The following is a 15,598-nucleotide window of genomic DNA, read 5'->3' as shown; positions in this document are numbered from 1 at the left end:
GGCCTGTGTACCGCAAAAAAATAAATAAATAAATAAAATTTAAGAAAGAAAACAAGGAAAGCTAATAAGAAAATAATAAATAATACAAGATTTAGGAAGAATATTTTGATTTACAAGATTTTTATCTCATTTGATTATAGGAACACAAAACCCTTAAATGCAAAGAGTTAAGTAGACAACACTTCATGCTAATGGTAAAAAAATGAAATTTGGCTAATGAAAATTAGGAAATCAATGACTACCTGCGGGTATGAAAAAAATTCTATACTAACTCAGGTAGGTATGTAGACAAAAGTCCAGTTTCTATATAATAATATTGCATTAAAATAATAGGAGGTGTATATAGTCGAGTGCCATGCCAAGAGTTAAAGCTAAAATAACTCCTAGGAAAAATCCAATACAAAACAATCCAACAAATTCAGGAAAGAGCTCCAAGAGTTTTGGTTTAAAATAATTATAATGACTACAAAGACACTTAGCAATGATGAAAATAGGAACTAGATTTAGATATAATAAGGTTTTTCTACAATAGATAAGAAAATATTATTGTTAAGGAGGCTAGAGTTTGGAGGACCAGAAAGGAAAACATCAAATGTGACAGGATGATTATGGTAACGAATCAAACATCTGACTCAGGGTGTGTGTGTGTGTGTGTGTGTGTGTGTGTGTGTGTGTGCGCGCGCGCGCACGCGTGTGCATGTGTGTGTGCGTGTGTGTGTGCATGCATGCAAATATGTATATGTGTGTGTGACTGTCTTTCAAGGTAAAAAACTGATTATTATTGGTGATCATTATTTTTATGGCGAATAGTAAGTTGAAATGTGATACATAAGCGTCATCCTTTCTGTAAATCTGTACACTGTCTAACCCTTTCAGTCAAAATTTAGACAATTACTTGATAGAACCACAAGTCAGGGGTCTCCAAGCTTTGTACATAATAGGTCTGGCCTCACTTGCTCTCATTAATAATCAGACTTAAAACGATTCACATATTCTTCAAATGCTATGAGATGACAAAAGTCCTTGAGATGGTTGTTTAGTAGGCAGGTGTGATGTGTTGGTTCTCTCAAAGGTGAGCTTGAGGTGTGCGGAAAACAGGAACAGCAGGAGTGATTAATAAAGCTTAGCCTTGGGTTCACTCTCTACCAAGTCTCCAGAGGGGATCTTTTAGGTAAAACTCCCCAAAGAGGCTTGATCAGTTCCAGCTAAGAATTAAAAAAAAAACTTAACACCTGCCAAACCATACAGAGCAGAAAACATTAGAAGGGAAAATTTCCATGATTATAAGAAGATATAGGTGAAGTGGAGGCTTAGATCAAGCTAGGTTGAAGAAATATAATTTTAAAATGGTTATGGGAAAAGCAAAATTCAATAGTTCTTTTCTTAAAGATTTACTAATAATTTAATATCTCATTGTTATGAACTAAATTATGTACCCCCAAAATTTATGTGTTGAAGCTCTAATCCCCAATGTGCCTGTAGCTGGATATAGGGCTGTTAGGGAGGGAATTCAAGTTAAATGAGATCATAAGGGTGGGGCCCTAAACCAAGAGGACTGGTGTCCTTATAAGAAGGGGAAGAGAAACCAGAGATCTTTCTCTCCATGCAGGCAAAGAGGAAAGGACACAGTGAGAAGGCAGCCATCTGCAAGCCAGGAAAAGAGTCCTCACCGGAAACCAAATCTGCTGGCCCCCTGACCTGGAACTTCTAACTTTCAGAACTGTGAGAAAATTAATTTCTGTAATTTAAGGCACCCAGTCTATGGTATTTTGTTATAGCAGTCTGAACAGACTAATGCACTCATATATGTGAAATATTCTAGAATTTAATCCAGTTAATATCCAAGTATTATTGAGAGCTTGTTGTATATCCAGTCCTGTGGTAAACTGAGGTAGACAAATGAAATTTAAAACATGATTGTCACAATGAATTGACTATTGTTGATTAGACAAAGGTTACACAAAGCAATTAGTGAATGAAACAAAACTAAACTAAATGGTGAAAATAATTTTAAAACTACTCAGGACACTGATACATAAGCAGACTGTTCAAGGACTGCAAATAAGCTGCATCTCCAATGACATTTTTCAGTGTATGATGACTGGAATGCTATGTTGAGATTTATTTTAAGGAGTAATTGGCTCACTAGGAAACTATGATAGATTTGCGGTGTGTAAATGGATATAGAAGACTAAAATAGAGTATCAGTATGAGCTACATCTACTGAGAAAAGATTTGTGATAAAGGGGATGGGTCTCAAACTGTGATGACAACAGAGTATGCTTTAGATACATAACAAAGAGCACAACAATGTATGCATGAGTATGATTCGAAGAAGAAAACAGATAACAAGAACAAATGTTTACTTCAGTGGGTAAAGTGACAACATAATATGGACTCATAGGGAGTTCATATCACTTACCAAATTCTAAAGCAAGCACTGTAAAACAACTGGATTTCATGACTTGGAAAAGCAAAGAAGAGAATTACCACTTTTCTAACCATTATTTAGGAAGTCAGACTTTTTTTTATTGCAGACAATTTACATTAATTAGTGATTCATGAGGATACACACATCTTAAAATGGGAAGCATCTCAGAGATTGAAGATTCTCTTTAAGAACATCCCCAAAATGTCATGACCAGGCAATTATGCTTCCATTTAAAATTAAATACAATAACAGAGCTCTCCTTTTTATATAATTTTTAGAGAAAATCTGAAACTTAGATTGTTCTTAATAGGCTTACTCAAAGCATCAAGACTGAATTATTAATAATTCATTCAATGTGATGATAATCTAGAGAGAAGCCAAAAGATTTGACCACCTGATTTGAAGTGATCAAATCTTTTGGTAGCTAATAATGCCATGACTCAAGGGATTAAACAAGATGGGAATATTAAAATGCTCCATCTCTGCAGAATTGGATATATTTCTACATACTGCGTTTACTTTCTATAGTCACATGCAGAGATGTTTATTCATGTGTTTAATGTATTTTTATTTGATTTCTCTAATAATTTTTACTGTTGATTTTCCTACTGTCATTTAAATAATTTTTATAATAGTGTCCAGACTTCTGTTGTTAAATTGTCAGGTCAATTTTTCTCTCCATAGCACTCTCAGGATTGACTAGAAATTTCATTGTGTTTCATTGTCTGAACACAAATCCAAGTCACACTATAAAAATAAAGCATCTATATTAATATTAGACTCACTATATGAAGCAAATTCCTCTAACCAAATTTCACTTCATTTGACATACTGTGAAGCCCACGACAAAAGCTCTCATGTCACCTATCTTTGTGTACTTTAAGTCAAATAATGCTGAGGCAGAAGGCAATACCTTCCCTAGTAGCCATATCTCAAGTGTCCAACATTTGGATGCAAAGAACATAAAATAGTCATATTTATCCCAGGAACTCTGAAGAACATTGAGGATTATTTTACATTTAACCCCATCCTAACCCAGCTCACGCAGCAGACAGGCATTTTAGTAGTTTCATAGTAAGTAAATGCTTTGGCATGAAATCTCTCTTCAATTATGATTTTCTAGAATGTGGACTAAATGGTTTAATGAGACATTCCCTTGAGCTGATCTAGATCTGATGTGAAAACCATCTCTGCTTCATGCTTTGGTTTCTTCCACGGCAAAAATATTTTTTTGATAGTATAGAGATACAGCTGATGTAAACATCACAGAGGCACTGCTCTAGTTACTGAAAAGAAGCTAGAAATGAACAGCTAATTGAATAAAGTGGTCAAACAGTTTTAAAGACTAAATTGTTTCTGAAATTGATAAGCCAGATTAAAACCTTTTTAATGAGACATATAGGCTGTAAAAAGAAAAGTGTCAATTAGGTAGATTGTCTTAAAATTTACCAAAGCCATAAACTACACGTGTATAAGAAAGCGTTGATAAAGAATTTTGCTTCTCTGAGTCCTTCATCTGACTACAAGCAACAGAAAAACTGACTAACAGTGACTTCAACAAATACACATATATCTCTCATGTAACAAGAGGTGCAAAGCCAGGCAGTCCAGAACTGGTGAAATACCAAGTGCCTTCTAAATGTCTGCTTTGCCATCCTTCACACATTGACTTTGTTGTCATGCTTGTCAACCCATGTTCAAAGGGTGACCTCTAAACATAATGTCTGACACTCCACTAGCCATGAAGAAGAGTGAAGCGCCCTTGTTCCTTTTCATGAGAAATTGAAAGCTTTCCTGGGAGCCTCACCCAAAAGACTTCTCACATCTCATTAGCTAGAACTAGGCAACACGGTCATCCTTAGACCAATTGTTAGCCAAGATGAATAAGAGTACCATAACTGATTAAAGTAATAATGTTTCATCCCACTGCTACCAAAACAAATCAGGATTTCTGCTATCCTGGGAAAGCTGGGGAAAACAAATGCTAATTAGGCCACTGATGGTAATGGTAGTGGTTTGGAACACATCATCTTTCTCCAGCAGATCATTTTGGAAGATAAACCACATTTCTTTAGGTAGCACTTGTCTCTACCTGATTTAATTCAATAGTACCCAATGCATTAAATTTTTAATTGTAAACTATTTTTAAATAAATCAACAGGAAAATAAATCAACTAAAAGCATTTTAAGGTTTTAAAACCTTAAAAATTGCCCATACACGATCCCCTCACCCAAAAAAAAAAAAGAAAAAGAGAGAGAGGGACTACAGGCTCTCTAGTTCTTGACTGTGCCTGTCTTGTATAACCTCTTTGCTATCACACAGACTCTCCTCCCTTCTACTCCTAGCCTTAAATCTCTCCACATCCTTCCTCTTCAAGTTTTCCTTTAGTCTCTGCCCCACCGCCATCTCTGACAACCTGATTTTTCTTCTAACTAGGCTGGTCCCCAACAAATACCCCCATTTCCCTATTCAGTCTTCAGGGGCCTACAATTTGGCATCTGCCCTCATCACCCCACTGGAAAAAAAACTTTAAATGAAGTCATCTCATGTCAGATTCATTTTTCACCTTTCTTTACCTGCCTGCAGCATGTAATGATAGTGGCCACTCTGTTGAAAGTCTCCTCTGTTGGCTGCATAATATTCTTTCCCAGGATGGCAGTATATTATAGCAGTTAAGTGCATGGACTCAAGGTCCAGACTCAGACTCCATCCCATGTTATACCATTTACTGTTTGTAAGTAGTATTAAGAAAGTCATTTAAGCAATCTGTGCCTCTGTTTTCCTGTTTGTGGAAAAGGGATTGTAGCACTATCTATGTCGTAGGGCTGTTGTGAGGAAAGTCAATCAGACGATCCTTTTAAAGATTTAACCCAGGACCTACCACAGTTGGTGTTCAATAACAACTCTATAAGAACTTTTGACTAGCCTTCTCTTACAACTCTTCCTCTCCTAGTCTGTTTGCAAAACTGTTTACTGATTTGCAAAACAGGTATACCCCTAAAATAAGTTCAAATTGTTTTAACAGCTCTGTCCAGACCTACATGTTCCAAAGATAAGATCACCCATTTTTTTCCAGCAACTCACCTAGTTTACAAATTCTGATCAATCTCTTTCCAAACCATGCTAACTTCTCCCTAAAACCAGAACTAATTGAAACTCCCAAATCTTTTCACTTTGAATTGTTCTCAAAGCAAATTCTCTATCTTTATAAAATAACTTACTAATGCAAATACAAGACTTGACCTTTATTAATTTCTTCTCACTGGTTTATTCCCACTTTGGGATTTAATATTTTTCAAGACTGCTGCTCTCAAATGAAATAGCAACTCTCTCTCCCAGTTTTCTCTCATCAGCAAGATTGATAAGCATGCTTCCTAAATTACTAATAAAAAGATTTGGCAGGAAAGGACCTAGAATAAAGTGACTTGTGAAATGCCAGTTGCATTCACCCTCATGTTCCTACTGGTTTATTAATCAGAGCACTTTAGGTTCAGTTGTTCAACTTGCAATGAATCCACCTAACTAATCTATTAGCCAGCCAGTCGTTTCCTAATTTGTAGACAAAGAAATTGAGAGGTTTTTCTAAAATCCTTAACTAAGATACACTGCTCCTCCATTTTTTCCCTTTGTACAAATGAGGATGGATATTTGTTGAGGTAAAACTTCTAAAACAATTTTTAAACCTACTTTAAAATATGTAATGATGATGAAATACCAGAGGTTTTTTATTTTTTTAACTACTGTGGGTCGTAAATCCTTTCGATAAGCAGTAAAAAGCTATGAATCATCTTCCACAAAAAATTTTTTTAACTGTTCATGCACACAGTGCAAACAGCTTATCACTATCCTGTATATTAGAAGAGAGGAAATTTGATTCATAACTATGACCATAAGAGAAAGAAATGAAATTTTCATTAACATATCAATTCATGTTTAGACATCTATCTATTTAACATTTTTTTCCTCCGTGAAAACAGCAACAGTTTATTTGGCACAAAACTATTAAAATTTTCTATCAAATGTCAGCCATTTAAAAATAAGATTTCTCTATCCACACCATTTTATAAGCAACTTTTCAACAGCCTAATTTTCAAAGCAGCTACTTTCTCTTGTACAGAATGCAGTGATTACGGCAGTTTAAAACTGCACTGATGGTCTCCTTACAACTAAAAACTAGCAATCCATTATACTGCTAAAGAATCTTTATATTTTTTTCATGCTACAGGGAAAGACTGCTCTAGTAGACCTAGACCATCACTTATATGGAAGCCTTAATATCAACAGAAGTTAGCAAGGAATAACTTATCAAGCTTTACAAGTATACTTTTCCTATTTAACTCATCTTGTAGAATTAATTTTCTAAGAAATTCTGACGCAAAGTAAACTGATGTGGAACCATGACAACATGTTTCACAAACATGTCACAGCTGTCACAGATTCAGCATAACAACTTTATCGTCTTAGGATACACAGGATAAAATAAGCATCGGTGGTATTACCAGTCAAAAACGTCTACATGAGTTTATTGAAAAAAATTGTTAAAGCATTCACAAAAAAAGCCAGTGGCAAGATATTTGTAGGTGATTTTACTGATTTTAATTACCTACATCAAACTAATTTACCTACATCTGAGCAAAATTAGGTTACCTAACACTTCTTCCCAAAAGACGCAAAAGTACTGCATAAATTGCTAAGCCTTTGCGATTGTCCTCACATATATGTCATTAAATCACTTTTAAACAAATGGTAACAGTTTCTCAGAATTGTTTTGGGAGATAGTGAGTGCACAGGATGGGAAAGGGTAAAGATAAGGTTGGGAGAAAATGAGATGGTGATTAAATTCTTTTCTTTGAGATTAATGCAAACTATAAAATTATAGTAGAGTACAAGTGAAATACTGCCACCCAGTGGACTTAAAATATAAATAAAATCTTCAAATTTGAATGAAAAGATTGCCAAGAATTTCATATCACTTTTCAATTGGGATAATAGAGCTTAATAATTTTCAAAGTACTTTCAAATATATTAGTCCTTAAAAAAAAATCCAGTGGGACAGATAGCAGACGTGTGAGTACATTTTTTCCTGAGTCTGAGATTCTAGCAGATTCCATGACGACTGAGTCCTATGCTTAACCAGAAGCAAAGGAAGCGCTGGAGCCCAAAGCTTCTGGCTCTCAGTCCACTGCTGCTTACACCACACAGCTCCTCCTAAAGAGACTCTGACATCTCTTCCTTTGTCCAAACCCTGTATTTCATAGAGGAGGAAAGTGAGACTCAGAGATTATCAGGGTTTCTCAAACATTTCTGATATATAGACTGGCATATATAATCTATAGGAATATAGATTAAAGCAGAACCCTACTGTCATAAAAATTCTTGTATTTTTTCCTTTTAAAATTTCTGTGGAATCTGTGTTCTCTTCCATATCATATGCATGTCTGTTTTAATCTGAAAATAATGAGGTTTTTTCCTCAAAGATCTTTTACAAAAAGTGTTGCTTTAAGACAATGGTGCATTTCTATCCTGTGCTACAGACTCACTAGTCCAGGACCACATCAAAGATGGGAAGACAGAGTATGACTGTACTAGTTCGAGACACCGGGAAATTGCCTTGTTCAAGTTCATTCATTCATCAAGTACTTAATGAACACCTGCCAAATGCCCGGCATTGTTTTAGATCCTAGGACATACTGTGATAACAAACAACTCTAAGTTAGCAGTGGCATAGAAAAGCACTTCTCTCCCATGCTAGAGCTCATTGTAGATTGACTAAGTAAGGGCTCTTCTTCACATTGCCAATATCTTCATATTGGGACCATCAGACAGAGCAATCATTTTTAGAACATCAACAGTAATCTCTTGTCAGAGAGAAAAAAGTGAGGCAAAACAACAGGAAATGACACACATCATTTCCTCTTACACTTTATTGACCAAAGCAAGCCACATGACAAAGGTATCCTTCTTTAACAGGGCAAAGAAGAATAATCCTCCCACAGGGACATGGTGTGGATATTGGTAAACGATAATCATCTACACACCCTAACTTTTCCAAATATGCTGAGAAAAGGTGGTGCTGGGTAACACAGAGGAAAGAGGTCAGATCCCTCAATATATGGCATGGGAATTCAAGCAACTTTACTTAAATATCAAAAGAAAGGGTTATCACAGAAGCCTAGAGGACTTGGAATATTGATGCTTCAGATATGTGAGATATAAATGAGTATGTATTAAACAAGTAGACAGAGAAAAGGGATTTAGAATATTTTTAAGTATGAATTACAACTCTTAGTTCTGGACATAGCACTTTATCAGTACAAACTCACAGAAGCTGCCTGTGTTCAGTGAAGGATACCATATCTCATCAGAAGCAACATGGCAGGGTTACTTAGTTTACATAAACACAAAACTATAGCCAAGTGGGTGGAGTATCAGAGCCAGATGTATGCAAATTATATCCAGTGTCAACTCAAATGGATGCTTAACTTACATGTATGTGAAACCCACAACCAGTTAAGTGGGGTCAACAGAGCCAGCAGGTGCCCTAATCACATATATGACCAAAATATATGAGTTCACTAAACTGCATGTTATTTTCGTAGCTCAAAACACTTGCTCTAGCAGGAGGGATGCATATTGTTCCTTCTCTCTGCCAATGCTGGAAGGTTAAGTCTCTGACCAGAAGCTCTAAAATGAAAACCTTCATACTCAATCTAACCAACACTGATAACCTAGACAGCTGCCAGAGAAAAAGAAAGCAACCTTACCTACAAATGCCACCAATGGACTGTGACAGACACCCCTTAGAGAGTAAGAAACTCATCCCCTATATCCCTAATCCCAAGAAGTATGTATATGCATGTGTGTGTTGTGCATCAGTCATAAGATTTTTTTAGACAGATTCAATAATTTTACATTATACAATCATTTGTTGTACTTAGGAATTATATAATAAATATAAATTATTTCAAGAGGTTACCTCTAACTGGTTTTCATATTATTCCACCAAAGCCAATGGAATAATGTGGCATGGTTTGTTGAAGATCTAAGACTGCCATAGTTTTGAAAGAAATCCAAGAAAAGGGTACAGCACTAATAAAGAATTGCATAAAATATTGGAGAAAAATAAGAGTCTAGGTGGCTGAAACTTAGACTTTCTTAGAAGTGGCAGGAAAAGTACAGGCAAAAGTAATTTTTTAAAATACATAATTGCCAGATTATAAGGAACCTGAAAGGTCATACTAAGAAGTTCAGACTTATTTTATAGGTAATAAGAAATCATCAGAGAGTTTCTAATCACACATGGGCTATTATCCAATCTGTGCTTTAGGAAAACAGTAGCATGGAGGAAGGAATGAATAGAGAAGGGATGCAAAGGAATTAGATCTGTAGAAGGCCAGTGAAATGCAAAGGAACCAAACTTTGGCAAGAGGCAGGAAGATGAACATAAAAAGGGGTGGGGTGCAGATTGAAATATTGCAACTGCAGAAGCACTTTCAGTGATTTACCAAGCCACTTGCTTATCAAAAGCACCTGGGGAAATTGTCAAATTCTTATTCCCTGGACAATTCCAGAATTATTAAATCAGGATCTTTAAGGATGTGGCCTAGAAAATGCCCCAGGGGCTCATGATGCAGGCAGCCCAGGCTAAGAAGTACATGTTTCCATATAGTTGAGTGACTAAGCTATATTGTCTTTAAATTGGGAACAAAGAAAAACAAGCTTTGCAAAGGTTGATTATAAGCTGAGGTTTGAATATATTCAGTTTAAAGTACTTGCAGGACATCCAGATGAAAAAGTCTTGTAGACAATAGAATATATAAGCTTGGAATGTAGAAAAGGGATTAGAGAGGACACCTTCAAGATGGCGGAAGAGTAAGACGTGGAGATCACCTTCCTCCCCACAAATACATCAGAAATACACCTACATGTGGAACAGCTCCTACAGAACACCTACTGAACGCTGGCAGAAGAACTCAGACTTCCCAAAAGGCAAAAAACTCCCCCTCATACCTGGGGAGGCCAAAAGAGAAAAGAAAAAACAGAAACAAAAGAATAGGGACGGGACCTGCACCAGTGGGAGGGAGCTGTAAAGGAGGAAAGGTTTACACACACTAAGAAGCCCCTTTGCAGGCAGAGACGAGGGTGGCGGAGGGGGGAGCTTCGAAGCCACAGAGGAGAGCACAGCAACAGGGGTGCGGGGGGCAAAGCGGAGATATTCCCGCCCAGATGATCAGGCCCGACCAGCACTCACCAGCCCGAAAGGCTTGTCTGCTCACCCGCCGGGGCGGGCAGGGCTGCGAGCTGAGGCTCGGACTTCGGCCGGAGCGCAGGGAGAGGACTGGGGTTGGCGGCGTGAACACAGCCTGCAGGGGGTTAGTGCGCCACGGCTGGCCAGGAGGGAGTCCGGGAGAAAGTCTGGAGCTGCCGAAGAGGCAAGAGACCATTGTTTCAGGGTGCTCGAGGAGAGGCGATTCAGAGCACCACCTAAACGAGCTCCAGAAACGGGCGCGAGCCGTGGCTATCAGCACGGACCCCAGAGATGGGCATGAGACGCTAAGGCTGCTGCTGCCGCCACCAAGAAGCCTGTGTGCCAGCACAGGTCACTCTCCACACCGCCCCTCCCGGGAGCCTGTGCAGCCCGCCACTGCCGCGGTCCCATGATCCAGGGACAACTTCCCCGGGAGGACACATGGCGCGCCTCAGGCTGCTGCAACGTCACGCTGGCCTCTGCCGCCGCAGGCTCGCCCCACACGCCGTACCCCTCCCTCCCCCCGGCCTGAGTGAGCCAGAGCCCCTGAATCAGCTGTTCCTTTAACCCCGTCCTGTCTGAGCGAAGAACAGACGCCCTCCGGTGACCTACATGCAGAGGCGGGTCCAAATCCAAAGCTGAACCCCGGGAGCTGTGCGAACAAAGCAGAGAAAGGGAAATCTCTCCCAGCAGCCTCAGGAACAGCGGATTAAATCTCCCCAATCAACTTGATGTACCTGTATCTGTGGAATACCTGAATAGACAACGAATCATCCCAAATTGAGGCGGTGGACTTTGGGAGCAACAATATATATTTTTTTCCCCTTTTTGAGAGTGTGTATGTGTACGCTTCTTCGTGTGATTTTGTCTGTATAACTTTGCTTTTACCATTTCATTTGTCCTAGGGTACTGTCTGTCCGTTTTTTTTTTTCTTCTTCTTTTAGTACAGTTTTTAGCACTCGTTTTAATTGGTGGATTTGTTTTTTGTTTTGGTTGCTCTCTTCTTCCTTTCTTTCCTTTTTATTCCTTTTTGATTTTTTATTTTAATAACTTTATTTTATATTATTTTATTTTTTTCTTCCTTTCTTTCTTTTTTTCTCCCTTTTCTTCAGAGCCATGTGGCTGACAGGATCTTGGTGCTCTGGCTCGGTGCCAGGCCTGTGTCTCTGAGGTGGGAAAGCCAAGTACAGGACACTGGTCCACCAGAGACCTCCAGGCCCCACGTAATATCAAATGGCAAAAGATCTTCCAGACATCTCCATCTCAATACTAAGACCCAGCTCCACTCAACAACCAGCAAGCTAGAGTGCTGGACACCCTATGCCAAACAACTACCAAGACAGGAACACAACCCGGCCTAAAATCATAATAAGGTCACAGGCACCCCAAAACACAACCGGACATGGTCCTGCCCACCAGAAAGACAAGATCCAGCCTCATCCACCAGAACACAGGCACTAGTCCCCTCCACCAGGAAGCCTACACAAACCACTGAAACAACATTAGCCACCAGCAGCAGACACTAAAAACAACGGGAACTGCAACCCTGCAGGCTGCAAAGAGGAGACCCCAAACACAGTAAGTGAAGCAAAATGAGAAGACAGAGAAACATACAGCAGATGACGGAGCAAGGTAAAAACCCATCAGACCAAACAAATGAAGAGGAAATAGGCAGGCTACCTGAAAAAGAATTCAGAGTAATGATAATAAAGATGATCCAAAATCTTGGAAAAGGAATGGAGAAAATACAAAAAACGTTTAACAAGGATATAGAAGAACTAAAGAGCAAACAAACAATGATGAACAAAACAATAAATGAAAATAAAAATTCTCTAGAAAGAATCAATAGCAGAATAACTGAGACAGAAGAACAGATAAGTGACCTGGAACATAAAATAGTGGAAATAACTACTGCAGAACAGAATAAAGAAAAAAGCATGAAAAGAATTGAGGACAGCATCAGAGACCTCTGGGACAACATTAAATGCACCAACATTCAAATTATAGGGGTCCCAGAATAAGAAGAGAAAAAGAAAGGGACTGAAAAAATATTTGAAGAGATTATAGTAGAAAACTTCCCTAATATAGGAAAGGAAATAGCTGATCAAGTCTGGGAAGCACACAGAGTCCCACACAGGATAAATCCAAGGAGAAACATGCCAAGACACATATTAATCAAACTATCAAAAATTAAATACAAAGAAAAAATATTAAAAGCAGCAAGAGAAAAACAATAAATAACATACAAGGGAATCCCCATGAAATTAACAGCTGATCTTTCAGCAGAAACTCTGCAAGCCAGAAGGGAGTGGCAGGACATATTTAAAGTAAGGAAAGGGAAAAACCTACAGCCAAGATTACTCTACCCAGCAAGGATCTCAATCAGATTTGACGGAGAAATTAAAACCTTTACAGACAAGCAAAAGCTTAGATAATTCAGCACCACCAAATGAGCTTTAAAACAAACGCTAAAGGAACTTCTCTAGGCAGGAAACACAAGAGAAGGAAAAGACCTACAATAACAAACCGAAAACAATTAAGAAATGGTAATAGGAACATACATATCGATAATTACCTTAAATGTAAATGGATTAAATGCGCCCACCAAAAGACACAGACTGGCTGAATGGATACAAAAACAAGACCCGTATATATGCTATCTACAAGAGACCCACTTCAGACCTAGGGACACATACAGACTGAAAGTGAGGGGATGGAAAAAGATATTCCACAAAAATGGAAATCAAAAGAGAGCTGAAGTAGCAATTCTCGTATCAGATAAAATAGACTTTAAAATCAAGACTATTACAAGAGACAAACAGGGACACTACATAAGGATCAAGAGATCAATCCTAAAAGAAGATATAACAATTGTAAATATTTATGCAGCCAACATAGGAGCACCTCAATACACAAGGCAAATGCTAACAGCCATAAAAGGGGAAATTGACAGTAACACAATCAAAGGAGGGGACTTTAACACCTCACTTTCACCAATGGACAGATCATCCAAAATGAAAATAAATAAGGAAACACAAGCTGTAAATGATACATTAAACAAGATGGACTTAATTGATATTTATAGGACATTCCATCCAACAACAACAGAATACACTTTCTTCTTAAGTGCTCATGGAACACTCTCCAGGATACATCATGTCTTGGGTCACAAATCAAGCCTTGGTAAATTTAAGAAAATTGAAATCATATCAAGTATCTTTTCCGACAAAAAACGCTGTGAGACTAGATATCAATTACAGGAAAAAATCTGTAAAAAATACAAACAAATGGAGGCTAAACAATACACTACTAAATACCCAAGGGATCTCTTAAGAAATCAAAGAGGAAATCAAAAAATACCTAGAAACAAATGACAACAAAAACATGACGACCCAAAACCTATGAGACGCAGCAAAAGCAGTTCTAAGAGGGAAGTTTATAGCAATACAATCCTACATCAAGAAACAAGAAATATCTCAAATAAATAACCTAAACTTACACCTAAAGCAAGTAGGGAAAGAACAATAAAACCCCAAGTTAGCAGAAGGAAAGAAATCATAAAGATCATATCAGAAATAAATGAAAAAGAAATGAAAGAAAAAATAGCAAAGATCAATAAAACTAAAAGCTGGTTCTTTGAGAAGATAAACAAAATTGATAAACCATTAGCCAGACTCATCAAGAAAAAAAAGGGAGAAGATGGGCTTCCCTGGTGGCGCAGTGGTTAAGAATCTGCCTGCCAATGCAGGAGACCCGGGTTCGAGTCCTGGTCTGGGAAGATCCCACATGCCACGGAACAACTAAGCCTGTGTGCCACAACTGCTGAGCCTGTGCTCTAGAGCCCGTGAGCCACAACTACTGAGACCACGTGCTGCAACTACTGAAGCCTAGGGCCTGTGTTCCGCGACAAGAGAAGCCACAGCAATGAGAAGCCCACACACCGCAACGAAGAGTAGCCCCTGCTCTCCACAACTAGAGAAAGCCTGTGTGCAGCAACGAACACCCAACCCAGCCAAAAATAAATAAAATAAATAAATTTTTTTAAAAAAGGGAAAAGACTCAAATCAATAGAATTAGAAATGAAAAAGAAGAAGTAACAACTGACACTGCAGAAATACAAAGGTTCATGAGAGAGTACTACAGCAACTCTATGCCAATAAAATGGACAACGTGGAAGAAATGGACACATTCTTAGAAAAGCACAACCTTCCAAGACTGAACCAGGAAGAAATAGAAAATATAAACAGACCAATCACAAGTACTGAAATTGACACTGTGATTAAAAATCTTCCAACAAACAGAAGTCCAGGACCAGATGGCTTCACAGGCAAATCTATCAAACATTTAGAGAAGAGCTAACACATAGCCTTCTCAGACTCTCCCAAATATAGCAGAGGGAGGAACACTCCCAAACTCATTCTACAAGGCCACTGTCACCGTGATACCAAAACCAGACAAGGATGTCACAAAGAAAGAAAACTACAGGCCAATATCACTGATGAACATAGATGCAAAAATCCTCAACCAAATACTAACAAACACAATCCAACAGCACATTAAGAGGATCATACACCATGATCAAGTGGGGTTTAACCCAGGAATGCAAGGATTCTTCAATATACACAAACCAATCAATGTGATAAGCCATATTAACAATTGAAGGAGAAAAACCATATGATCATCTCAATAGATGCAGAAAAAGCTTTCGACAAAATTCAACACCCATTTGTGATAAAAACCCTACAGAAAGTAGGCAGAGAGGGAACTTACCTCAACATAATAAAGGCCATATATGACAAACCCACAGTCAACATCATTCTCAATGGTGAAAAACTGAAACCATTTCTTCTAAGATCAGGAACAAGACAAGGTTGTCCACTCTCACCAAAATTATTCAACATGGTTTTGGATGTTTTAG

The 15,598-nt window shown here is 38.1% G+C and overlaps 1 protein-coding gene across 5 annotated transcripts in view; it reads right to left on the bottom strand.

Moving 5' to 3' along the window:
* The window catches only part of EPM2A (EPM2A glucan phosphatase, laforin), a 106,528-nt gene that overhangs the window by 55,622 nt on the left and 35,308 nt on the right, over nt 1-15,598 (bottom strand). Inside the window, exon 1 of one of the 5 annotated variants that reach the window (XM_027084255.1) lies at nt 15,451-15,502. The exons of 3 other annotated variants lie outside the window; for them this stretch is intronic. The gene's annotated coding sequence lies outside the window, so the exon portion shown is untranslated. Of the gene's footprint in view, nt 1-10,683; nt 10,716-15,450; nt 15,503-15,598 lie in introns of those variants that run through there. One more of the 5 variants, XM_027084256.1, reaches the window with a different exon arrangement.

Source organism: Aethalodelphis obliquidens, unplaced genomic scaffold (assembly GCF_003676395.1).
Source record: "Aethalodelphis obliquidens isolate GAN/ISIS:26980383/991018 unplaced genomic scaffold, ASM367639v1 scaffold3, whole genome shotgun sequence".
NCBI classification, from domain to species: Eukaryota; Metazoa; Chordata; class Mammalia; order Artiodactyla; family Delphinidae; genus Aethalodelphis; species Aethalodelphis obliquidens.
The sequence above is the reverse complement of the archived record's forward strand: the minus strand, read 5'-3'. Positions and strand labels throughout refer to the sequence as shown.